Raw genomic sequence first — 26,432 nt, 5'->3', positions numbered from 1 at the left:
ACAATGCAACGCTCCGGAAGTCGACTCTAGCCTCGGTACTGTGGAAGCGCTCCGCCGAGTTAATGCACTTAATGCACTTAGAGCATTTTCTGTGGGGACACACACACTCGAATATATAAAACCGATTTCTAAAAAACCAACTTCTATAAATTCGACCTTATTCCGTAGTGTAGACATACCCTAACACGGCTGCTACTCTGACACTTGATACAGTTACACAATTGTTAGATGAGCTTTTTAATCCAAAGATCTATTTGAAGCCCCACATTGGAAACTAGGGAAAGTTGGTATAATTACTGTTTGAAATGGATAAAGATCAGAGAGATTTGGTTATTGCTTGAAAACAAGTTCAATATAAAATGTATTTTATAAACAATTGGTTAATAATTTGGAGCTTTCCTGAAAGTTTTATTACTGGAGGCAGGCATGGCCAGTGCAAGGATGTTTTGCGCCCTAAGTGAAACTTCCACCTTGTGCCCGTCCCCACCCCCAAGCCCTGTGGCAGCTCCCCTCCGCCCTGAGGCGCCCCCCCCCCGCAGCAGCTCCGCCCCAGCTCACCTCTGCTCTGCCTCCTCCGCGATCATGCCCCCGCTGCCACTTCTCCCGCCTCCCAGGTCTGAGGCACCAATCAGCTGTTTGGTGGGCAAGCCTGGGAGGGAGAGAAGCCGAGCAGGGCGTTGCTCAGGAGAGGAGGTAGAGCAGAGATGAGCTGGGGTGGGGAGCGGTTCCCCTGTGCGCTGCCCCCTCCCCCCAGGTACTTGCTGCAGGTGGCCCTCCCCGCGCCCCCCCAGCCCCAGCTCACCTCCACTCCACCGCCTCCCCAGAGCGCACTTTTGGCCGCCCCCAACCACTTGGCGCCCTAGGCGGCTGCCTACTTTGCCTAGTGGTTGCACCGGCCCTGGAGGAAGGAAGCGTGAACCACCAAACTCAGTGTCTTCATGTTCATGGCAAGGGTCAGTGTCCATATTATTCTAAATAAGGAGGATTTTGATCACATATTTGTAGATTTATAATGAAACAAGCTATTTCCTGTCCTTACAGAGCAGCTGCGAGCTCTGGAGAAGAAAAGCAAACCGGGCAACGCGGCGAAGCAGCTTCCTACGCGTAAAGCCCCCATCCCCCCTGCCCGTGAGGGGCTCTCGGCTGGTTCCCCCGTTGGCGCTGCGGGGTGACGGACTCCCCGGCCTGGGACCCCGCGAAGGAGAAGCTTTGTGGAGGGGCTCAGCCAGCCCTACCGAGGCTGCCAACGCGGGACCCCGACTCCCCGCACCCTCTGAAGGCGGCATGTCCTGGGCCCGCAGCGTCACGCCAGACACGCGGTTCTGCTGCAGACTCGGGGGTCGGGGACTCTGCGGTGCTCGGGGCAAACCCGGGTCCATGACACGCTGGGGCCGGGGGGCGGGTGCGAACCCTGGGGCACTCGGGCACTGGGTGTCCCAGGCCGGCCCCGCCCCAGCCCCGGGAGCGGGCAGGGAGGCAGCACAGCCAGAGGCACCGCGAGTCACCCCCTGGCGGGGCCGGGCTGCAGCGGCAGGGTCTGGGTGCAGTGCCCGGATATGACTGCCTTGGCTGGGGTTTGGGGGACCCCGGGCTCCTCCCGCCTCATTCCCCCAGCCCGCAGCGCCCCTAGAGCCCCACCAGGAGCACTGACCGGAAGTGAGGGGCGGACCCGGGCGCGCAACGGACCGGCGGCAGGGAGCGGAAGTACGTTGCCCCGGTGCCTGCTCCTTTCGAGTCCCACGGGGAACTTCCGGTTCGGCAGTGACCTCTTCCGGGAATCGCTCTAACGGACCCCCAGCGGGTGAAGCGCACCCCGCCATTTCCCTGGCTGGGGAGCGAGTGGAGCAGGGACCGGGCAGGGCCGGGGAGTGCGTGGGCAGGAGGGGCAGGGTTGGGGGTCCCCGCTGCACTGCACCGGCTGGAGCCCGCCCCCCGCAGCGCGCTGGGGCGGGGCGAGGAGACAACATCTCCCAGGGGGGGGCCTCCCCAGCTTCACGGCAGCTTCTGCTTCCGGCGTCACCCTGCCGGCCCCTCGCTCGAAAGATGGGAAGGCGGGGCAGGGCCTGGCAGTGACTGGCGCGAGATGGAGGCAGGGGAGAAACCACATCTCCCATGATGCACTGGGGCCTGCAGCAGGTGGGGGAGACCCTACATCTCCCATGATGCCCTGGGGCCTGCAGCAGGTGGGGGAGACCCTACATCTCCCATGATGCACTGGCTCACTCCCTCTCCCCGCCCAGCTCAGGGGCAGCCTCACCCAGTTACTGAGCTTGTGGCCCCGGGATTTCCCCTCCCCTGCCCTGCGCCTCCCCCCAGTCTCCATAGGGTTTGCAGGTGGGGTGCCTTTGGGGGTTGGGGTTAGGGGAAGATGGGAGGGGCTGGGGGCAACTCAGGTTGTGAGGGTGGCCACTCATGTGTTCCCAGAATGCCAGGGAGACAGGGCGGGGGAGGTAATGACTGTTATAGGAGCAACTTCTCTTGGGGAGAGAGACAAGCTTTTGAGCCAGGCAGGGCTCTTCTTCAGGGCTGGGAGAGGGTCTCAGAGCTGCCAAGCCAGAGGGGGTACTTGGGACCTTATCAGACTGGCTCAGTGAAGATGGGGTGTTGACAGACCAATACAGACGCTCTCCAGAGAATGGAGCAGCTTCCGCCCATGCAGCTAGGCAATGAGCATTTCCCACAGCCTGGAGCCAAGGGGGAGGCGGCAGCTGCTGTTCTAGCTCCTCAGGGACAGCCCTGTCACCCAACAGACACTTCTCACTCAGCCACAGCTAAGGGTGTTGGGTTCCTCTGGTGGGAGTGTGGAGCAGCCATTTGTTTTCCTGTTCGCACTCCTCTGCGGTATGAAAATCGGGGAGGGGAGGCAGAAGCCCCACTTCCCTCCCTAAATGATGTCCATTAGGGGAAGCCAGGACAACAGGGTGGGGTGGCAAGTGGTGGCCAGACTCTTGCCCCAGGGTAGAGTGTAGCTCAGGGTCCAGCTCAACTTTCTCCCTGTACCACTGGCCCCTCGTCCCCTTCCACCACTAGGTCAACCCGGGAACTAAGGCAGGAATAGAGTGAGGAAGCAAGTCAAGCTGAGCAAGGCAGGCAAAAGCGAGTCTTGCCATCATGGGCCTCTCACAACGATGTCCTTTTTGTGTGCCACAGCTGACAAAAACATCCCGGACAGAGAAGCAGCAGGCCAAAAGAGAGCCATGGAGCTCCCGAAGTAGCTCAGTTGGGAGAGCATTAGACTGAAGATCTAAAAGTCCCTGGTTCAATCCCAGGCTTTGGCAGGCCCTTTCCTCCTCCTTTGTGCAGGGGTGGCTTGTTTTCTGGGAGGGCATTGGCACCTTTACCTGAGGCGGGTCCCTGATTTTGAGCTTCCCAGCAGGACAACAGAGCAACAACTGGCCCACCTGACCTTTAACAGTAAGAGAAGGGAGCTGTCTTTCCCTGGCAACTTATTGGTGGACCCAATATGGCAGGAAGAGAGTGAAGTAGGGCAGCCGTCAGGAAGGGTGTGGGGCAGTGACAGGCAGGGATTGGGGTCGAAAGCTCCTCTGCACAGGTTGGGATGGGAAGGCGGGGTTAGAATTTCCCTCCAAAGCTATTTTAGGGTCTGATCCTACAAGCCTCCCACGTACCCAGTGCAGGATGGCTCCAGACTCCTCACCCAGTCCAGTGTTGGTGTATACAGCAGAGAATTGGAAGCAGCAAATCGGGGGGGTCGTATAAAGAGACTAGAAATACAACAATTTACTTCTGAAAGAGAAGAAAAGACGACATTACCAAGCTGCATAATGGGGCGACCTGACCCTCAGAGACTGCGAAGGGAAATCTCAGGGGCTCTGCTCACCTGGCCCCAGGCCTGTGTCCTCAGGACAGGTCTGTGGGAGAAGGGAAATCGCCAGAGAGAGGAGTGGGACCCAGTGTGGATTTTTGGGCTGTGGCAGGGAATTTAGGTCCTGAGACTGGAGCCATAAAGAGGGAGTGAGTGAAGGCTCCCCTCTGCTTTCAGGCTGAAGGAATCCTGGGTTGGTCAGTCTGTCCAGGGGGGGTCACATTGCTCACAGGCAAAGAGCGGAGGAGAACTGCCCCCAGAATGACACATGCAGATCCTGGAGAAAAAGAAAGAGAAAAGAGACCAGCAGCAGGTGAAGGTGGCTGAGTGGGGGATTCCCTTGCGTGTGTGACGGAGCACTTGGGAAGCTGTGTCCATTCAAACACACTGAGCTTTAATATGGAGGAAGGCCGGACTTCTGTGACTTGGTAAAGGATTTAGGTGTCATAATGGACATACAACTCAGCATGAAATCCCCGTGCGATGCTGTGGCCATCCTTGGATGCACAGACAAGGAGAATAGTGACTAGAAATAGGGCACCAGAGATATCTCTGTATACCACCATGGTCAGACCAACACCGGAATCTTGCATACAGTCGTGTTGGCCGCATTTTAAAAGGAAGAATGAAAAATTGGACAGGGGACAGAGAACCCCCCCCCAAAAAAAAAAGGAGCTGAAAAGTTGCCTTTCAGTGCGATACAAGAGCTGAATCTGTTCAGTTTCTCACAAAGACCAAGAGGTCACTTGATGACAGTGCGCAAATCCCCTCACAAAGAGAAACCTGGGTACGAAAGGGCTCTTTAACTGAGCAGCGAAAGGCAGAACAAGAACCAATGGCTGGAAGTTCATGCCAGAGAAACTGACATTAGAAATTTGGGACACATTTGAGATTGGGTGATTAAACATTGGAACAAGGTACCCAGGGCAATGATGGATTCTCCACTCCACGTGGAGGTGACAGGAGGGGGCAGGAGGTGCTGAAGCAAGTGCTCTCAGGTGATATAGAAAACAATTTCTCTCCGGTGCTTGGCCGGTGGGCCTTGCTTACATGCTCAGGGTCTCACTGATATCCATTTTGGGGGGTTAGGAAGGAATTTCCCCCAGGTCAGATTGGCAGGGATATTGGAGTTTTTGCCGTCCCCTGTGGCATGGGGCACAAGTGACTTGCCTGGATCAGCTGGGTGTCATGTGTCTGGGGGTCACACTGGATTATTTTGTTGTCTTGACTGGCCTGAAAATCTAGACCTGGATGTTCTGGCTCTAATGTTGCAATGTCTGACCTATGGTCACTCCAGCTCCCAAGTGCCTCTTCCGAGTCGAATCCCCAGCCAGTCTTCAGAGGACGGCAGCTGCTGCGCAAGGCAATCGGAGCTGGTGGGAGTGACTCTGGGGCAGTCACTAGCCACAGAAAACAGACCCTCTCCCAACACCCCGACTGCTGCCCCTCAGGTCTCTGGCCGTACAGGAGATGGGCCAGGCCCCTGTGGGAGGAATGAGGGGGATAGAAACCCCCAGGATGCAGAGTTGTGTGTTTCAGCCATGTTGGTGCATGGGTCTCACTCAGACCCATGCACTGTACCCACACGCAGAGCCAGTTTGGACTGTTGAACCCCAGACCCATGAGGGACGTGTTCAGCTCAGCATCAGTTGGGCTTTAACCCATGAGAAATAACCCTGGAGTTATAGTGGGGTCTCAGGGCCAGAGGACCCCAGACCCCTGAGCTGTCAGCGGAGAGCCAGGTGACCCGTCAGCACGAGGCCTTGTGCGTCAGCAGGAGGCCTTGTGCGTGGGGGGAAGACACATGGCTCAGGGAAAGGGGAAGATCACACACACAGCCGGAGCCCTCACCCGGTCCTGCACCCCTGCCCCAGCCCGGTGCCCGATCCTGCACCCTGAACCCCTCATTTCTGGCTTCACCCCAGAGCCTGCACCCCCCATTAGAGCCCTCACCCCTCCTGCATCCCACCCCCCTGCCCCAGCCCAGTGATAGTGAGTGTGGGTGGGGGAGAGCAAGCCACCAAGGGAGGGAGAATGGAGTGAACTGGGGGCGGGGCCTCTGAGAAGGGGCAGGGCAGGACCTGAGAGAAGGGGCGGGGCTAAGGGGTTCGGTATTGTGCAGAAAGTTAGTAACCTGACATCAGGCCTGGCATAGGTGCTGCCTTTTGGTTTTGCCAGTAGGTCCCCCATCCCAGCTCTGCCCTCTCCCCCAAGGCCCCAGCCCCACCTCCACCCCACCCTGCTCTGCCCCCTTCCCTGAGGGCATCCCACTCAATCCTTCCTGCCCCCTCCTGCCTTAAGGGCAGGGGGGGGTGTGTTTGGAGGGGCTCAGCTCCCCCCAACTGGCAATTTTCAGCATATTCATGCACTTTTCATATTCAACCATTTGGGAGCCCTGTGGATGCGATGGGGTGTCTGGAATGGGGCGTGTGTGATCCCACGGTGCCCCTTCCCCTCTGCCTGCAGAGCTGAGGACAGATGGGTCTGAGGAGCAGAGCAGGAGCTCTGGGAAGGAGAAGAGCAATATGAAGATGGTGTCTAAGACGAGGCCAGGTGACTTCTGTGGAGGGAGACATGCTGGACAATGCCAAGGATTGGGGAGACAACCAGGTGTGAGCCCAGGGCGCAGAGAGCTGGGGAGGATGTCTGTGTCTGAAACACTTCCCTGTCCTCTCTCACAGATGGAGTCCAAGAGGGATAGGAAGGAGAGAATGAGCACCCCAGTACTCAAGAATAATAAGGTGCATCCTAGCTGGGCCCAGGGCTCTGCAGGGTTAAGACCAGTGGAAGGGACAAGAGTCTCCTGTGCAGAGTGACGATTTTGGGTGCAGGTGCACTGGGATGCTTCTAATTGTAGCTCCGAGAACATCATGGGAAGGGGGTTCAGAGTAGATCCCTGGGGTGTGGGAGATGCGAAAAAAAGAGCCCCGCCATCACGGTAGAGCGTGACCGTAACTTTTGTTTTTCCTTCTTGCATTGTGTTTGGCACCAAGGGAAAAGAAGTGTGTGTGTGTGTGTGTGTGTGTCTTGATGCCAGGCAAGACCTGTCCAGCTCACCCTCTCTCTCTTTTTACTGCCTCCTACCACAGGCCCTGGGCCGGAGAAGTGCACATTGATCCCCACAGGCTTGGTCTTGAGGCCTGCACCATCTGGCGGGAGGGAAAAGAATCATACCAGGTCCTGGAGGCTGGGTAGCTGGATTACCCAGCTGATATTCTATGATTCTATGATTCTATGAATTACTAGTGCTAATCACAATTGTCACATTTACAAATTCTATTCAGATCCCACGATGTGAAGTGTCAAAAGGAGGAAACACATGGACGGCTACACATGCAACCTGTGGTAATAAAGCTAATGAAGACTATGAGAATCTCCCCATAGAAAGATGTACCACTAATACTCCAACAGGAATTTGGCAGTGTTGGTATATGGTTTATGGATTAGATGGGGGAATCCCAACCAGGTGGAGAATATCAAATTTATCAGGAAATGTCGCATGGTAGTCCCTGGGTGCTGCCATGATTAATGATAGTGGAAAACACAGTTACCCAGCTATGTGGTTTGTTACAGAGGGTCCAAAGAATATAACCCTCTGGTCTCCTGGAGCAAATGAACCCTCTTGGGAAAATAGGGCCCCACATTTAGGGTGTGATGTTACCATATGTAACCACAATGGTACTTCCATGGAAGATAATCCCTGAAGGTGTGATTGTTATGTACATATTACATTAGGCGTAAAATCCCCTTTGGGACGCTGGGTGTATGATGAGTTAACCATTTTACAGAATGTAACCCTACAGGTGATATGGATGCCAAATTGGAAGAATCCAAATTTAAAGTGACCACAGCCTGGAGCCAAGAATATTCCCCGACGAGCAAATGTATGGGAGCCATTGTGGGAGCAGGTGCAGCCAGCACTTTTTAACATGTCCTTTCACTCTATTACATGGGTGGTACGCCCCAAAGAATGGTGGGTGGACCAAATCCATCCTAATTGTAGTATGTACATAAAAGGATTGAAACAACAATTCAATGCATGGGTGAGGGGACACACCTGGAATCGTCGTCGGAAAAGGGGGTTGTGGGCAGCGGGGAACACTATGCTGGGTACATGGAATCTGGGGGACGAGTGGGTAACCAAACAATTAGTAAGCCAAAATGTGAAATTTCAACAACAAATTAATGAATTAATGGCACAGCAACTATCAGCAGTTGCCACAAGGTGGAGGACAGCAGTAGAGGTAAACTTGCAGTTAACTCATTGGGCAGGGGACCTGTTGACATGGGTAGAGGATGGCTTCAGAAGACTAACATGGGGAGAAGTGTGCGTAGGTATTCAAAATGCTCAGTTAATAATGTTAATGGATATTATGAGAGATGCTTGGTCAGAACAATGGCCTTCAGTATTAAATCGGGAGGCTAGCCCACATCTATCCACAATTGCAAAAACATACCCATCTACCTGGAAAATAACATCCCCGACCTATGGGGACAGTTCTTGTGTAATTGTTACTATGATACCATGGGAAGGAAATGCAAATAAGGTGGTTCCCTTGAACCCTATGGGAGTTAGTAGGGAAGGGGGAGCACGTTGGGAGCCACTAGGGAATAGGTGGGGGGGCTGGAATGGTGTAAATTGGACTGTCATCACATTAAGCAGTTGTATATCCAGAGGAGGAATATGGATGTGCCCCTCTTCTATGACTATGGAGGAGCAGGATCAATGGCCTATTGCAAAGGGGGGGCATTTAGGGGTAATGTATATGGGGTACGGTGTATTCTGTTGGGAATGTATGCAATCCTGCAATATAACACTAGGAGGCAAAATCCTTCCAGTGTATGACCAAATTATAAACTTCTATACACTGCCACCTGGACTATGGTGCACCAATGGATCAGTGGACTTCATCGTTGTAAACAATCGAACCGGCACCTACTACCCCATGCCGTACCAAGTAGTTGAATTGGTTTGGACAATACCAAATTTCACTGTGGATATTCAATGGACACACAATATGGACAAAAGTACACAAAGATTACAAGAGCAACTTGCTGCAAGTGCCAACAGTTGGACACACTTACAATACACACTACAGGATGGCGCTGACAAAATTTTAACCTTATCAAAGGAGGAGAAGCAGTGTTTTTGGTGGTGGCCAGGATGTTGGACCATACTGCAGTGGTCAGGACTCTCGGTGTTGCTGTGGATTATCATAGCAGCTAGTGTATTGTTAACTATATGTGTGTTACATTGCATATGGAAACGATCAAGGGGGGCACAACCCCCTAGAGAACAGCCACTAATTATAACCTATAAGTAATGTAGTAAGCCCCCCCCCACCTATGTGTACTAGACAACCCGGACCCAACCTTCTCGGGCCCACTATACTGGGAAGTCTGGAACACTAATTGGAATAGGTGTAGTATGCCCGTACAAGAGAAGGTGCAGGGCATGGTACTACACAAGGGGCAGTGGGACAGATGGAGCATCGACACCTGCCACCTTGATGCCTGGCCGTATCAGGAAATGTGTCGCCATATGTCCTATGCTTTTCCAGGGATACCTGGGCAGGAGGATCCCAAAAGAAAAAGAAAAAAAGGGGTGGAGTGTTAGGATATAGATATTCAGGCCTGCCTGTAAAGGCCTGTACTTTAAGAATTTAGGTGTATTCTTATCACTTGGCTAGTTAGAGGTATAAAAGAAAGAATCAAAATCACTGTCTGCCAATGTAAGGTCCTTCTCTTACTGTGACAGTCTGGGGCCCTGTTCTTAGGCTAAGGCCTTTGGCTAAGCGACAGAGGCAGCCATAAGCTGGGAAGCGACCGGTCACATCCTCACATTCCAAAGTAGTCACATGGAAAGAAGGTGCTATTGGGCTGTTAGGAATACAATCCTGTCCTGATAGTGCCTATCAGCTCCAGAGAAAGGGAAGTGTCTAGAAAATGTAAAAGAAAACTTAGTTTGATAGCATCCTGTCTGGCAAGAACTCACTTATCAGTACTGGGATGTGAAATCCTCACTTCTGTATTGTCTTGCCATTATAGTTCCCACTTTGCTATTGTTTGTCTGTATAATCTCTGTCTGGTTCTGTGATTGTTCCTGTCTCCTGTATAATTAATTTTGCTGGGTGTAAACTAATTAAGGTGGTGGGATATAATTGGTTACATAATCATGTTACAATATGTTAGGATTGGTTAGTTAAATTTTAGTAGAATGATTGGTTAAGGTATAGCTAAGAATATTACTATATAAATTAGGGGCAAACAGGAAGTAAGTTGGGATTCGGAAATAAGGAAAAGGAACTTGTGTTTAAGCTTGCTGGAAGTTCACCCCAATAAACATCGAATTGTTTGCACCTTCGGACTTCGGATATTGTTGCTCTCTGTTCATGTGAGAAGGACCAGGGAAGTGAGAGAGTGAAGGAATAAGCTCTCTAACAAGTTGGTTGAGTTCAGGATCCTGACACAGGGAAGAAAGGTAAGCAGCAGGATACGGACCCTGGACTTCAGGAAAACAGACTTCGACTCCCTCAGGGAACGGATGGGTAGGATCCCCTGGGGGAACTAACATGAAGGGGAAAGAAGTCCAGGACAGCTGGCTGTATTTCAAGGAATTCCTGTTGAGGTTACAGGGATAAACCATCCCGATGAGTCGAAAGAATAGTAAATATGGCAGGCGACCAGCTTGGCTTAACGGTGAAATCCTAGCGGATCTTAAACATAAAAAAGAAGCTTACAAGAAGTGGAAGGTTGGACATATGACCAGGGAAGAGTATAAAAATATTGCTCAGGCATGTAGGAATGAAATCAGGAGGGCCAAATCGCACGTGGAGCTGCAGCTAGCAAGAGATGTCAAGAGTAACAAGAAGGGTTTCTTCAGGTATGTTGGCAACAAGAAGAAAGCCAAGGAAAGTGTGGGCCCCTTACTGAATGAGGGAGGCAACCTAGTGACAGAGGATGTGGAAAAAGCTAATGTACTCAATGCTTTTTTTGCCTCTGTCTTCACTAACAAGGTCAGCTCCCAGACCGCTGCGCTGGGCATCACAACATGGGGAGTAGATGGCCAGCCCTCTGTGGAGAAAGAGGTGGTTAGGGACTATTTAGAAAAGCTGGACGTGCACAAGTCCATGGGGCCGGACGAGTTGCATCCGAGAGTGCTAAAGGAATTGGCGGCTGTGATTGCAGAGCCATTGGCCATTATCTTTGAAAACTCGTGACGAACGGTGGAAGTCCCAGATGACTGGAAAAAGGCTAATGTAGTGCCAATCAAAAGGGAAGAAGGAGGATCCTGGGAACTACAGGCCAGTCAGCCTCACCTCAGTCCCCAGAAAAATCATGGAGCAGGTCCTCAAGGGAATCAATCCTGAAGCACTTAGAGGAGAGGAAAGTGATCAGGAACAGTCAGCATGGATTCACAAAGGGAAGGTCATGCCTGACTAATCTAATCGCCTTCTATGACGAGATTACTGGTTCTGTGGATGAAGGGAAAGCAGTGGATGTATTATTTCTTGACTTTAGCAAAGCTTTTGACACAGTCTCCCACAGTATTCTTGTCAGCAAGTTAAAGAAGTATGGGCTGGATGACTGCACTATAAGGTGGGTAGAAAGTTGGCTAGATTGTTGGGCTCAACGGGTAGTGATCAGTGGCTCCATGTCTAGTTGGCAGCCGATATCCAGTGGAGTGCCTCAAGGGTCGGTCCTGGGCTGGTTTTGTTCAAAGTAAATGATAACTAAATGGTCTGGAGGATGGTGTGGATTGCACTCTCAGCAAATTTGCGGATGATACTAAACTAGGAGGAGTGGTAGATACGCTGGAGGGCAGGGATAGGATACAGAGGGACCTAGACAAATTGGAGGATTGGGCCAAAAGAAATCTGATGAGGATCAATAAGGATAATGCAGAGTCCTGCACTTAGGACGGAAGAACCCAATGCATTTCATTTGCCTAAAGACTTGTTGGTTTCAGAGATACCTGAGTCGCCCCGGTTCAGCACCGACACATTCTTGGTACTGATCACATCTCAGTGCCCAGACATACATGCAGTACCAATGGAGTCTCCCACAGCATCCATGACAGCTCCACCTCTTCCCAGTGTCGAGGCAGAGGAGGAGGATGACAGATTCTCCTCAGTCTCCTTGGAAGGCTCTCTGTCCCACTACCAGGGAGCGAATCACCCAGAAACCTCTGCAGAACCAGCTTACCACCATGAGAGACATGACCCACACAGTTGGTATGGACACGCTTGGGTGCACCCATCAATGCCCTTTGCACCACCCCAGTGGCCATACTGGTCTATACCCCAATTTTTGAGGGCCCCTAGTGTTGCTCATCACGATAGGAGAAGACAATCTCCTACTGCTTCTCTGTCTAGGTCTCCCGATCCACAGGAGGAGAACAGGCAGTGAGATGAGACAAAGGGATTACTCCAGTGACTAACATCTCTTCATCATCTCCTGTTGAAGCTGTTATGCCTCCCCCACCAACTTTGGCAAATGACTTCAAACCATTTCAAGACTTCATCAAGAGAGAAGTGGATTTTCTACATATTCCACTGGAAGAAGTCAAGGTGTTGCAACACAAGCTGTTCGACATGCTACACTCTTCATCATCAGCCTGTATTGCACTCACTATTAACGAGGTATCGCTGGACCCAGCAAAGACTATGTGGCACAGTACATCCCACATGCAAGAGAGCGGATAAAAGTATTATGTTCCCTCTAAAGACTCGGATTTTTTATTTTCCCACCCATTCCCAAAATCCCTTGTAATCGATGCTGTAAATGAACGTGGCAGACAGCACCATGCTAAATCAACATCCTATGACAGAACTTAAAACAACTTGAAAATCATATTCTTAGGTGACCCTGCAATTTAAGGTTGCTAATTACCAAGCTCTTATGGCAAAATACAACCATATCAATTATTCTACATTAAACACCTTCATTGACCATCTCCCATTAGTTTCACGTGATCACTACTGAGGGTCAGCTTCTTGCAAGGACATTGTTGCAGGCACCTCTCTAAACACCTGACACAGCTGCCTGCTTCATCTCAACAGCAGTGGGCATGCGGAGCTTCCTGGCTTCACCTTTCTGGCTTTCCAAGGGAAGTCCAGTCTACTGTGGAGGACCTTCCATTTGAAAGATCCAAATTATCTGAAGAGAAAATGGATGAATCCCTCCACATACTAAAAGACTCTAGAGCCACTTTGCATTCACTGAGAATTTATGCACCTGCACAAAAAAGAAGATATAATAAATCACAGATGACACAGAGATCCTGGCCTGATCAATTTTCTCCTCCCCAAAGGCATTATGAACCCCAACAGAAAACACAATGAATATGAAAGTGAAGATCAACTCCCCCACAGTCATCAACATCACAGCCATCTACATCTATGCACAATTTTTGATATGTTGTTTGAGGACCCGAGGTACCATCCCCATTTTAATTTGCTGCAAAAACACAAACATCACCACTACTTTGGCAACTGCCTTACTCTTTTTCATCAGAATTGGGACCAAGTGGGTTTTGGAGATCATCTCCACAGGATTTTCGATCCATTTTACCTCCCTCACTCCTGCCTACCGCTCCCCCCGACCCTCCTCAGGAACCCTTCTCATGAGCAGCTTTTACATAAGGAAACAAGCTATCTTCTGAACCTAGGTGCTGTAGAACCAGTTCCTACTCAACACAGCGGAAAGGGCTTCAACTCCAAGTACTTCCAGATACTGAAAAAGAATGGTGATTGGACACACATTGTGGATCTAAGATCACTCAACAGATTTGTAAAGATACAACGCTTCAAGAAGGTGACTTTGGCAGCAATAATCCCATCTCTGGACCATGGGGACTGGTTCTCGACCCTTGACCTACAAGATGCTTACTTCCATATCGCGAGCCACAGAAGGTTTCTAGTATTCAGTCTGAGACAAGACAACTTTCATTGTCTGCACCCAGAGTGTTCTCAAAGGTCCTTTCTATTGTTGTGGTGCTCCTTCGCAAACAAAGAGTGATAATATTCCTGTATCTAGATGATTGCCTGCTCAAGGCATGCTCCTTTGATGATGCTTTGACGCCCCCACAAAAGACTGTGGACCTATTCCTCCAACTGGCTCTAAAAGTAGACATCCAAAAGACCATATTAACTCCAATATAACATCTGGAATTTATAGGGGCCTACCTAGATGGAGCAGAGGCCAAAGCCTTCCTTCTCTTATGCAGGTTCAACACCTGAGACAACTTAATCTCAACAGGACAGGCCAACCCTCAAACCTTGGTCAGAAATAGTCTTCAACTACCGGGACACATGGTGGCAGGCACCTTTGTAATAAATCACGTGAGACTCCACATGTACTGGTTTCAGTGGTGGTTCAGCACATACCAAGCACACACAGTATAAACAAACTTCTATTGATGCCCTCAACAGTCAAAAACTCCCTCAACTGGTAGAAAGACTCTCACAATGTCTGCTCAGGAGTTCCCTTCACTCAACCACCCCCAACGTTAATAATGACAACAGATGCATACCTACTGGGATGGGGAGCCCTCCTGGACACAAACATTAGTCAAGGCAAATGGTTCCCCTTCGAATCCACATTGCATATCTACTTACTGGAACCCAGAGCAGTCAGGAAAGCTTGTTCACATTTTCTCCCACTGATCGGGGGAAGCATCTAAACATTATGATAGAGAACACTGCATGTATGTTTTACATAAATCACTAGGGAAGAGCAGGCTCACCTTCCCTTTGTACCAAGGCAGTGACACTCTGGACCTGGTGCATTCACCACCCCATAGAACGGCTTCCGTATGAGGAGAGATTAATCAGGCTGGGACTTTTCAGCTTGGAAAAGAGGTGACTAAGGAGGGATATGATAGAGGTCTTTGGGGCAGCTGCCTGTTAGGATAAAGATATTCAGGTCTGTCTGTAAAGGCCTATACTCTAAGAATTTAGGTGTATTCTTATCACTTGGCTAGTTATAGAGGTATAAAAGAAAGAATCAAAATCACTGTCTGCCGGTGTAAGGGCCTTCTCTTACTGTGACAGTCTGAGGCCCTGTTCTTAGGCTAAGGCCTTTGGCTAAGCAACAGGCAGCCATAAACTGGGAAGTGAATGGTCACATCCTCACATTCCAAACTAGTCACATTGAAATAAGGTGCTATTGGGCTGTTAGGAATACAATCCTGTCCTGATAGTTCCTATCACCTCCAGAGAAAGGGAAGTGCCTAGAAAATGTAAACGGAAACTTAGTTTGATAGCATCCTGTCTAGCAAGAACTCACTTATCAATAGCTGGGATGTGAAATCCTCATTTCTGTATTGTCTTCTCATTATAGTTCCCACTTTGCTATTGTTTGTCTGTATAATCTCTGTCTGGTTCTGTGATTGTTCCTGTCTGCTGTATAATTAATTTTGCTGGGTGTAAACTATTTAAGGTGGTGGGATATAATGGTTACATAATCATGTTACAATATGTTAGGATTGGTTAGTTAAATTTCAGGAAAATTATTGGTTAAGGTATAGCTAAGCAGAACTCAAGTTTTACTATATAATCTGTAGTCAATGAGGAAGTGAGTGGGTGTGGGTGGAGAGGGTGGATGGGGGAGGGAGATGGGAACAGGGAATGGGGGTAAGGAAATTGGACTCATGTTTGGCTAAGGGCAGGAATGGGAACAGGGACACAGGTGTAAGGCTCTGTGGTGTCAGAGCTGGGAAGGAGGATACTAAGGAAGGAAACTGGAATCATGCTTGCTGGAAGTTCACCCCAAAAAACATCGAATTGTTTGCACCTTTGGACTTCGGGTATTGTTGCTCTCTGTTCATGCGAGAAGGACCAGGGAAGTAAGTGGGTGAAGGAATAAGCCCCCTAACACTGCCATTGGCCACTATCGGAGGACAGGATAGTGGGCTTGATGGACCTTTGGTCTGACCCAGTCTGGCCGTTCTTATGTTCTTATTTGTGGCAAGGTTTACTCATGCCCTGAGACATCATCTTGTTGTCGTCTTATGATGGAAAGGGGTGATGGCAGCGAGATGCACTTCCAGGGAGCGTAGCAATAACCCTGACATTTTCAGTTCTAGGATGCAATCTACCACAAGTGGTAGTGGAGAGGATGTAGGGGTAACATGTTTCCAGTCACACCAGAGCTGGAATCTCTTCCACTATTGAATAGACATGGTCTTTACTTACTCAGAGCAGGTAATTTCTAAGCGTTGGAAGCATTGAGTTGGAGAACCTGTCGATTGGGGTGATGGACCTTGCCAGTACCCTGAGAGGGGAGATGAGGAACAGGCTGCTGAGTGATTGGCATGCAAATCACCAGTTGAGTACGACATGGGAATCACGTTCGTCATGGCCACAAGGGGTCTGTAAGTGTAACCCTGGCCCTTTCTTTTCTTTCCTCAGGCAAGACCTTTGATATTAGAGGAATTGGAGGCAAGGCATAGAGGAGACCTGTGTTCCAATGTAGGAAAAGATCATCTCCGAGAGAGTGATGACCCAGGACAGCTCCGGAGCAGAACTGGGAGCACTTCTTGTCTCTGGCTGTGGGGAATAAGTCTATCTTTGGGACTCCCCAAAGTAGAAATATGCTGTGGAGAATGGAAAGGTCTATTTCTCATTTGTAATCCTGGGAAAAGTCCCTGCTGAGAGTGTCTGCAGGAGTGTTCTGTGTGCCCAAGAGGTGAGCTGCTGAGATGTTGGTGTGAACATAAGAGCATAAGAACAGCCATACTGGGTCAGACCAAAGGTCCATCTAGCCCAGTATCCTGCCTTCTGACAGTGGCCAATGGCAGGTGCCCCAAAGGGAATGAACAGACAGGTTATCCTCAAGTGATCCATGCCTATCACCCAATCCCAGCTTCTGGCAAACAGAGGCTTGGGACACCATTCCTGCCCATCCTGGCTAATAGCTATTGATGGACCTAGCCACCATGAATCTATCTAGCTCCCTTTTGAACCCTGTTATAGTCTTGGCCTTCACAACACCCTCTGGTAAGGAGTGCCAGAGGTTGACAGTGCATTGCATGAAAAAATACTTTCTTGTGTTTGTTTTAAACCCGCTACCTATTAATTTCATTTGGTGGCCCCTTGTTCTTCTATTATGAGAAGGAGTAAATAACACTTCTTTATTTACTTTCTCTATACCACTCATGATTTCATAGCCCTCTATCATATCCCCCCTTAGTCGCCTCTTTTCCAAGCTGAAAAGTCCCAGTCTTATTAATCTCTCCTCATACGGAAGTCGTTCTATACCCCTAATCATTTTTGTTGCCCTTTTCTGAACCTTTTCCAATTCCAATGTGTCTTTTTTGAGGTGGGGCGACCACGTCTGCACACAGTATTCAAGGTGCGGGTGAACCATGGATTTATATATAGGCGATATGATATTTTCTGTCATATTATCGATCCCTTTCTTGATGATTCCCAACATTCTGTTTGCTTTTTTGACTGCCGCTGCACACTGAGTGGATGATTTCAGAAAACTATCCACAATGACTCCAAGATCTCTTTCTTGAGTGGCAACAGCTAATTTAGACCCCATCATTGTATATGTATAGTTAGGATTATGTTTTCCAATGTGCATTACTTTTCATTTATCAACATTAAATTTAATCTGCCATTTTGTTGCCCAGTCATCCAGTTTTGTGAGATCCTTTTGTAGCTCTTTGCAGTCTTCACAATCAGATGTTCTACACTGTCATGAGACCTCAACCATGTCCTTCGGTTTCTTACAAGACTTCCCTTCGAACCCATGGCTTCCTGCTCTCTTCTATACCTCTCTATGGAAACTACAATCCTAGTGGCCATTATGTCTGCATGGAGAGTGGGAGAGATAGGGGCTCTATTGGTATACCCCCTGTTTACAGTTGTTTTAGAAGACAAGGTTACAATATGACTGTACCCCACATTCCTACTGAAAATATCTTCACACTTCCACATAAACCGGTTTATCCATCTCCCCACTTTCTTTCCAAAACCACACCAGGATAAAAGGGAGGTGACACTACACACTCTCAATGTCAGGAGAGTCCTTTTATTTGGTGAGGATTAAGCCTTTTAGGAAATCTCGCAGACTACTTCTCTCCATTGCAGACAGATCTAAGGGAGCCTCAATCACTAAACAAAGACTCTCGAGATGGATATCAGACTGCATTACCCATTGCTCTCACAATTATGGCATTCCACCTTCCTGTACGGTTCAAACTCACTCCAGGAGATCTCTCTCCACTTACACAGCCTTACATAAGAATGTTCTGATCACAGACGTGTGCAGAGCAGAAACGTGGACATCTGCTCACACATTTGCTGAACAACATGCAGTCACCCACATCTCAGCAGAGGCCCCTTAGAAGTGTGTGAGGGGCCCACAGGCACCTGAACTGTGGCTGCACCCCACATGCCATGCCCCGCCTGAGGCCCTGCCCCTTTCTCCCTGTGCTCACGCCACCCATTGCCCCCAAGGCCCTGACCTCACACTACCTCTTCTCCCCAAGCCCCTGACCTTGCACCAACACTTCCCCCAAAACCCCAACATCACTCTCGCTTCCCCCCAAAACCCCGCCTGCTGCTCACTCCTCTCCCCCCACCGTTACTTGCCTTTACAGCTGGCAAAAAGTGGGGGGAGGGCCTGACCCCTTGATCCCCCCAATTCCGGCACCCCTGCATCCTCTGCTATATTTTATTCCAGTGTCTGATGCTCAGGACTAGACTCGACTCTGAAACCCCACCCCTCAGTTAAGGGTACTGCTGCAGAGTCGCCGAGACACCGCTGAAAGAAGGAGAAAGGGTTACTCACCTGGTGCCGTAACTGTGGCTTTCTGAGATGTGTCCCTGTGGGTGCTCCACTACTTGCCCTCCTTCCTCTCTGCTTTGGAGCTCTGACCTATGAGCTCTGTGGTAGAGAAGGAACTGGGGGCACTTTGTCTGAACAGCGCTATATTGACCTAATGCAGAGCACGAGATGGGGAGAGCGTATGTGGGGGCCAAACAGAAACTGCTACCTAAAATCTCCGATGTGAGCTGCAGGGCTGTGAATACACAGAGCATGGAGTAACACACACCTCGAAGAACTGCAGTTACTGTGCAAGGCGAGGAACCCTTTCTTATCCCATTTTACACTCAGGGAACTGAGGCCCAGAGAGCTCAGGGCCCCAATTCAGCTAGATACAGGCTTAACTTTACGTATGTGAATAATCCCATTACTATAAGTCAGTCTCTCACTGTCAGGCATTTTTTTCCAGCCCTCAAATAATTTTTGTGGCTCTTTTCTGCATCCTTTCTAGTTTTTCAACGTCTTTTTTCAAATGAGGTCAGCCAGTTGTTCCGACAGCCCCACAGCCAGCTGCACTGACTGCCAGCCACTGTTGGAGTGGCCCAGGGCAGCTGGCCCCGGGGACCACCGGACCAGCAGCCAGTGGGGCTGGCCCCAGAGAGCGCCTGAGCAGTGGTCCCTCGGGCGGCTGAAGCAGCTGCTGCTCGGTGTCCCCTGGCAGCTGGTGCCACTGGCCCTGCTCCCCCTCCAGCAGCAGCCCCGCTAAGATTTACTTAGGGGACTTATGGTATAAATCATGAACTGGTCACAGGTGGTGAATTTTTTTGTTTATTGCCCATGACCTGTCCACAACTTTCTCTAAAAATACCCGTAACTAAACTGTAACCTTAAGCCTGGTACAGCAGTGACTGAGTGAGGGTCTAAGGTCTGTGATGTACAGGAGGAACCCTTCTGGCCCTGAACTCTGTGAATCTATGATTTTCTGTAAAATGGCAGCTCTTTGCTAGTATGAGAGGGGACCATTGCCCCCCGGAATCTCACCTCTTTCACTCTTCTTTCTTTAGAAAACCTGCAATCTGAAGTGGAGAAAGAGAGAGGAAAGTTCCTAGGACAAGTTCCCTGAAATAATAGTAGGAATAACCCAGTTAATGCAACAAGATGAAACCTCACCTCTTTCTTCCTTTTCTCTTCCAGAGTTTCTGCACGCTGAGCTGGAGAACGAGAGAGGTAAATGTCTGGGCTCTCCGGAGGCTTGAACAATTTTCTCGCACTGTACATAGTCAGACGCACTTTGGCTTTTGTCTCTGCACTCTCTGTTAGGAGAGGCTCTGGGAATCAAACGGACGGGGCGCTCTGACTAATCATAGAGTGGGGTAACTGCTCCATAGATAAGGTTGCTGCTCAGTTTCCATAATAAGCCTGATTTTAGCCCCTTCCTTTAAAATCTGCACACAGGGGAATGTCCATATCCAAAACTGGTGGGTCTGCCTGGGCCCATGTACCTTTTTGCTACTGAATTTAAAGGAATGGAGGGGTGGGGGGATTCTGATGCCCTGGAAACAGGGGCTCAGCGCAGTCCCAAAGTCTCCTAGCACTCTCTGACACTTTGAGGCACAAACTCAGTGAGAAGAAGCCAGCTCATGTTGCTGGGCCCATGAGCTGAGATCCAGTGTTCAGGGCCAAGGGTTAGCTCATTAAACCCTCACTTCCATGTTATCAGGGCCTAGCCCCTCACCAAGCTGCCTGGCACATGGGGAGTGTGGACACTACACCACACGTGAGCCCAGCTAGGGCAGGGCCATAGGAGCCCAGCGAGGGTCAGATGCCAAGAAGGGGAGTGCAATTGACAGTGCCCAAAGCCACTAAGAGCTCTATGAGGATGGAGCTCAGGCCAGGAGACCTCGGCGGAAAGAGGGCAGCAGAGAGTACAGTGGAGAGGGCAAAGTGGTCCTTTAAAGGCACATTCCCTAACCCAGGAGCTGTTGTAGAACTGACTGCAGACCCATGTCTCTCTGTTTGCAGAGAAATCCCTGGCTGAACTTGGTAAGTGCCATGTGTCCCCTTTCCCCCACCCCATATGACATTGTGTCCTATGCTGGCAGTCCGTGCTCCGGGGAGTGCTCACCTCTTGGTGTGTTTGATTTCAGGCTGGAGTAAAGTCAGCAAAAATGCAGGTAAGTGAAGCTGGTATTTTAATGTCAGGCCCCCTGCACCACTCTGCTGCCCAGCAAATGCGCACATGCCAGAAGTCACAGGGAAAGAGCAGTATGGTCAATGAAAATGCCAGATTCGTCCCCAGTTTACTTGCATAAAACAAATGCTCACACTTAAGTATGGAGTCCCGAGCTCTCCAGTGTAACTGCAATAACTCAGAGTGCTCCTAAGGCCGGGAACTTACCTGCTGTCAATTCAGGGGGGTAGGTGCTCACAGCAGTTGGTAATTATGGTTCAGAGTTGGGTTTTTACTGGACACATATGGTGAATTCTCATGTGTTGCGTTGTTATTAACTTCATGAACTAGAAGGGTTCTAGAAAACTGTAAATTACCTTAACTGGCTGCGGGTAATTGCCTTAATGCTTTTTGGACTCTGGTGAAATCTCTGTTTTTACGGAGTTGTCAATCAGTAGCCCTTTGGCCAATTCAGTTCAAATATGGTAGAAAAATTCTACATCAGACCTGGACCAAATCTACCAAATTTGAGTCTGATATGACTTGGTGGGTATTAGAATAGAGGGCTCCCAACTCAGGTGTAGATTGGAAACTCAGTTGCTGTCTTAGCTGTGGAGACGTGGTAGCGGCCCCACAGCACTGATTTTGTGGTAGGTGAATACTGAGTTCTTTTGATGGTTGAAATGATCTCCGTGTGTGTAACACCTGAACTCGTTCCTTACTGGGGCCTCTGTAGAGGTTACAGACAGGCCCAATGGGAGCTAGAGGCATCTCCATCTCTTCCAGGGGAACTATTTGCCCCTATTGCCTGGGAGGAGAGCTGCAGTGAAATGCAGAGAAGCAGATCCCTGGGAGTTAGAGGCGGGAAATCAGAGAGTCTCCTAGCCAAGACAGAGCTGGTGGGAGGATGGGAAACAGCCTCGATGGGCATAGGCACCAACTTCTGCTGGTGCCCGTGGGTGCTCGACCCCTCCTCTACCCCCAGCCCTGCCCTGACTCCACCCCTGCCCTGCCCCCATTCCAACCCCTTCCCCAAAGTCCCCACCCCAACTCCGTCCCCTCCCTGCCCCTATTGGACTCCTTCCCCAAATCCTCTCCCAGGCTCCGCCTCTTCCCCTGAGTGCACCATGTTCCCGCTCCTCCCCCCTCCCTCCCAGAGCTTGTTACGCTGCTAAACAGCTGTTTTGTGGCTGCAAGCTCTGGGAGCTAGGAGAAGCAGGGACACAGCATGCTCAGGGGAGGAGGCAGAGGTTAGGTGAGGTGAGGTGAGGTGGAGGCGCAGAGCTTGGCTGCCGGTGGGTGCTGAGCACCCACTAATTTTTCCCCATGCGTGCTCCAGTCCTGCAGCACCCACGGAGTCAGCACCTATGCTGATGCTCTACCCCATCTCTGCAGCGATGGTGAGTCTGGATCCGGACACGGCTCATCCCAGCCTCAAGGTCTCTGAGAATCGGCGATCTGTGGAATAGAGGGGCTTGCAGCAGGACGTGCCTGACAACCCTGAGAGATTTGACAGTGAAACCTGCGTGCTGGGTTTGGAAGGGTTTGCCTCGGGGAAACACTACTGGGAGGTAGAAGTCGGAGGTGGTAGGGCCTGGGCTGTGGGGGTGGCCAAAGAATCTGTCAGGAGGAAGGGCTGGATCAGCTTTTCTCCTGAGGAGAGGATCTGGGCCGTGGATCAGTGTGGGAGCCATTACTGGGCTTGCACCTCCCCAGAGACCCTCCTGTCCCCGACTGGGAGCCCTGGGAAGATCGGAGTGTATCTGGACTATGAGCGGGGCCTGGTGTCATTTTATCATCCTGGTATGGAGGCCCCAATCTACACTTTCACCACCTCTTTCACTGGGCAGCTCCACCCTTTCTTCTGGGTCTACTCCCCAATCACGCTGTTTCCCTGAGATATGGCACTGTGGGGATAGCACCTCTCACTGGTCAAAGACGTTTTTTGTTCTGTTGTTTTCCAAAATGGACTAATTTTTCATTTTTAAATATTTTCCATTATTTTTTTATTCCTCTCAAAACTTGGAATTTTCCAGAATGAATATTTTCAGTTTTGAAAATCCTACCGTTTGACTAAGCTGAGGGCTCAAAATTGGCAAAGCAGAAGAAATCCTGATATTATGGTGATGAGTGTGGTGGAAGAAGCTACATAGAATAGAACAGAACCCAATAAACAATACATCATAGGACCCCTCCATCCAAATAAAAGGTTTAAGTTGAAAATTTTGTAATAATGCAAGAAAAAAAAAACCCTCAAGAAAATCCAAATGTATGTATGAGCAGTATGACTGCTCAGAGCTCTGGTACGAAACTGTAGAAAAACCTGAGTGTCTCTGGATTAAGTTTAGAAGTGTGTGCAACAAGAGTGATGTAGTGGTGGGAGTCTGCTATAGACCACCGGACCAGGGGGATGAGGTAGATGAGGCTTTCTTCCAGCAACTCACGGAAGCTACTAGATCGCATGCCCTGATTCTCATGGGTGACTTTAATTTTCCTGATATCTGCTGGGAGAGCAATACAGCGGTGCATAGACAACCCAGGAAGTTTTTGGAAAGCGTAGGGGACAATTTCCTGGCGCAAGTGCTAGAGGAGCCAACTAGGGGGGGCGCTTTTCTTGACCTGCTGCTCACAAACCGGGTAGAATTAGTGGGGGAAGCAAAAGTGGATGGGAATCTGGGAGGCAGTGACCATGAGTTGGTTGAGTTCAGGATCCTGACAGAGGGAAGAAAGGTAAGCAGCAGGATACGGACCCTGGACTTCAGGAAAGCAGACTTCGACTCCCTCAGGGAATGGATGGCCAGGATCCCCTGGGGGACTAACATGAACGGGAAAGGAGTCCAGGAGAGGTGGCTGTATTTCAAGGAATCCCTGTTGAGGTTACAGGGACAAACCATCTTGATGAGTCGAAAGAATAGTAAATATGGCAGGCGACCAGCTTGGCTTAATAGTGAAATCCTAGCAGATCTTAAACATAAAAAAGAAGCTTACAAGAAGTGTAAGGTTGGACATATGACCAAGGAAGAGTATAAAAATATTGCTCGGGCATGTAGGAATGAAATCAGGAGGGCCAAATCTCACCTGGAGCTGAAGCTAGCGAGAGATGTCAAGAGTAACAAGAAGAGTTTCTTCAGGTATGTTGGCAACAAGAAGAAAGCCAAGGAAAGTGTGGGCCCCTTACTGAATGAGGGAGGCAACCTAGTGACAGAGGATGTGGAAAAAGCTAATGTACTCAATGCTTTTTTTGCCTCTGTCTTCACTAACAAGGTCAGCTCCCAGACTGCTGCGCTGGGCATCACAAAATGGGGAAGAGATGGCCAGCCCTCTGTGGAGATAGAGGTGGTTAGGGACTATTTAGAAAAGCTGGATGTGCACAAGTCCATGGGGCTGAACGAGTTGCATCCGAGAGTGCTGAAGGAATTGGCGGCTGTGATTGCAGAGCCATTGGCCATTATCTTTGAAAACTCGTGGCGAACCGGGGAAGTCCCGGATGACTGGAAAAGGCTAATGTAGTGCCAATCTTTAACAAAGGGAAGAAGGAGGATCCTGGGAACTACAGGCCAGTCAGCCTCACCTCAGTCCCTGGAAAAATCATGGAGCAGGTCCTCAAGGAATCAATCCTGAAGCACTTGCATGAGAGGAAGGTGATCAGGAACAGCCAGCATGGATTCACCAAGGGAAGGTCATGCCTGACTAATCTAATCGCCTTTTATGATGAGATTACTGGTTCTGTGGATGAAGGGAAAGCAGTGGATGTATTGTTTCTTGACTTTAGCAAAGCTTTTGACACGGTCTCCCACAGTATTCTTGTCAGCAAGTTAAGGAAGTATGGGCGGGATGAATGCACTATAAGGTGGGTAGAAAGCTGGCTAGATTGTCGGGCTCAACGGGTAGTGATCAATGGCTCCATGTCTAGTTGGCAGCCGGTATCAAGTGGAGTGCCCCAAGGGTTGGTCCTGGGGCCGGTTTTGTTCAATATCTTCATAAATGATCTGGAGGATGGTGTGGATTGCACTCTCAGCAAATTTGCGGATGATACTAAACTGGGAGGAGTGGTAGATACGCTGGAGGGGAGGGATAGGATACAGAAGGACCTAGACAAATTGGAGGATTGGGCCAAAAGAAATCTGATGAGGTTCAATAAGGATAAGTGCAGGGTCCTGCACTTAGGACGGAAGAACCCAATGCACCGCTACAGACTAGGGACCGAATGGTTAGGCAGCAGTTCTGCGGAAAAGGACCTAGGGGTGACAGTGGACGAGAAGCTGGATATGAGTCAGCAGTGTGCCCTTGTTGCCAAGGAGGCCAATGGCATTTTGGGATGTATAAGTAGGGGCATAGCGAGCAGATCGAGGGACGTGATCGTTCCCCTTTATTCAACATTGGTAAGGCCTCATCTGGAGTACTGTGTCCAGTTTTGGGCCCCACACTACAAGAAGGATGTGGATAAATTGGAGAGAGTCCAGTGAAGGGCAACAAAAATGATTAGGGGTCTAGAACACATGACTTATGAGGAGAGGCTGAGGGAGCTGGGATTGTTTAGCCTGCAGAAGAGAAGAATGAGGGGGGATTTGATAGCTGCTTTCAACTACCTGAAAGGGGGTTCCAAAGAGGATGGCTCTAGACTGTTCTCAATGGTAGCAGATGACAGAACGAGGAGTAATGGTCTCAAGTTGCAGTGAGGGAGGTTTAGATTGGATATTAGGAAAAACTTTTTCACTAAGAGGGTGGTGAAACACTGGAATGCGTTACCTAGGGAGGTGGTAGAATCTCCTTCCTTAGAGGTTTTTAAGGTCAGGCTTGACAAAGCCCTGGCTGGGATGATTTAACTGGGAATTGGTCCTGCTTCGAGCAGGGGGTTGGGTCCCTTCCAACCCTGATATTCTATGATTCTATGATTCTATGAATGTTTTCAACAAAAACATCTCTTTTTGTAAACCGGCCAAATTTCCTCAAGATATTTTTTGAACGAAAACTTTTGTTCAGTTCTAATTAACACCTGTAATTGCACATAATCAATTAATGTTTCCTGATTCGTAGTACTGTAATTTATCAACTGACCATCATTGATGAGAGGAAGGGGTAAGAACATCTCTTAAACCCTGTCCCAAAACATCACATTATCCGAACTGGATAAAACGCTCCAAGAAAGCACATTCCTAACCAATAACCATGTTCTGTGACATTACTGGTGAAAGAAATGGAGTCAGAGGAATGGAGGGAGCTCCGGTTCTCTGGATGAGTGTTGATCATGGGGTTCACAGCATCCAGGAAGGCTTAAGCTAAACCCAAAATGACAGGTATGTCCTACACCAGCTACATGTAGAGTTTTAGGCCAGAAGGGACCATGAGATCATCCAGTCAGACCTCCTCTATATCACAGGCCACGAACACACCCAGCACGCTCACATCAAGCCCAACATCGAAGATTAAAGCAAACTATTGCAGCCCACAGGTGACTAGACTCTTACATGCCAAAGCCATGGAGCCCCACCCCAGCCTGAGCGAAACAAAGCATGGGGGCAAAAACTAGATCAGTCTCATAATACTTCCCCTGCGTCATAATACTGCCCTTGAAGGGGCACTAGCCTTCGCCACCCCCACCCACCTCGGTTCCAGTGTCTCTGGTGTCTAAACAGGATTTCCTTAAATCAAAAC

The 26,432-nt window shown here is 49.7% G+C and overlaps 1 long non-coding RNA gene and 1 other non-coding gene across 3 annotated transcripts; both read left to right on the top strand.

Annotated features, from left to right (window-relative positions):
* Nucleotides 1–1,966: 1,966 nt before the first annotated feature.
* On the top strand, nt 1,967–7,240 carry LOC140899681 (uncharacterized). Of its 2 annotated transcripts, none has more exons than XR_013634783.1 (3): nt 1,967–2,136; nt 6,293–6,436; nt 7,111–7,240. It is a non-coding gene; the product is annotated as an uncharacterized LOC140899681 (long non-coding RNA). The 2 variants fall into 2 exon arrangements; XR_013634782.1 differs by lacking the exon at nt 1,967–2,136 and adding an exon at nt 4,489–4,824.
* TRNAF-GAA (transfer RNA phenylalanine (anticodon GAA)) lies at nt 3,206–3,278 on the top strand. Its single transcript has one exon. It is a non-coding gene; the product is annotated as a tRNA-Phe (tRNA).
* Nucleotides 7,241–26,432: the final 19,192 nt, after the last annotated feature.

The sequence above is a fragment of the Lepidochelys kempii genome, chromosome 17 (assembly GCF_965140285.1).
Source record: "Lepidochelys kempii isolate rLepKem1 chromosome 17, rLepKem1.hap1, whole genome shotgun sequence".
Classification (NCBI taxonomy): Eukaryota; Metazoa; Chordata; order Testudines; family Cheloniidae; genus Lepidochelys; species Lepidochelys kempii.
Note: the sequence above shows the minus strand (reverse complement) of the source record. Positions and strands in the feature narration are given on the sequence as shown.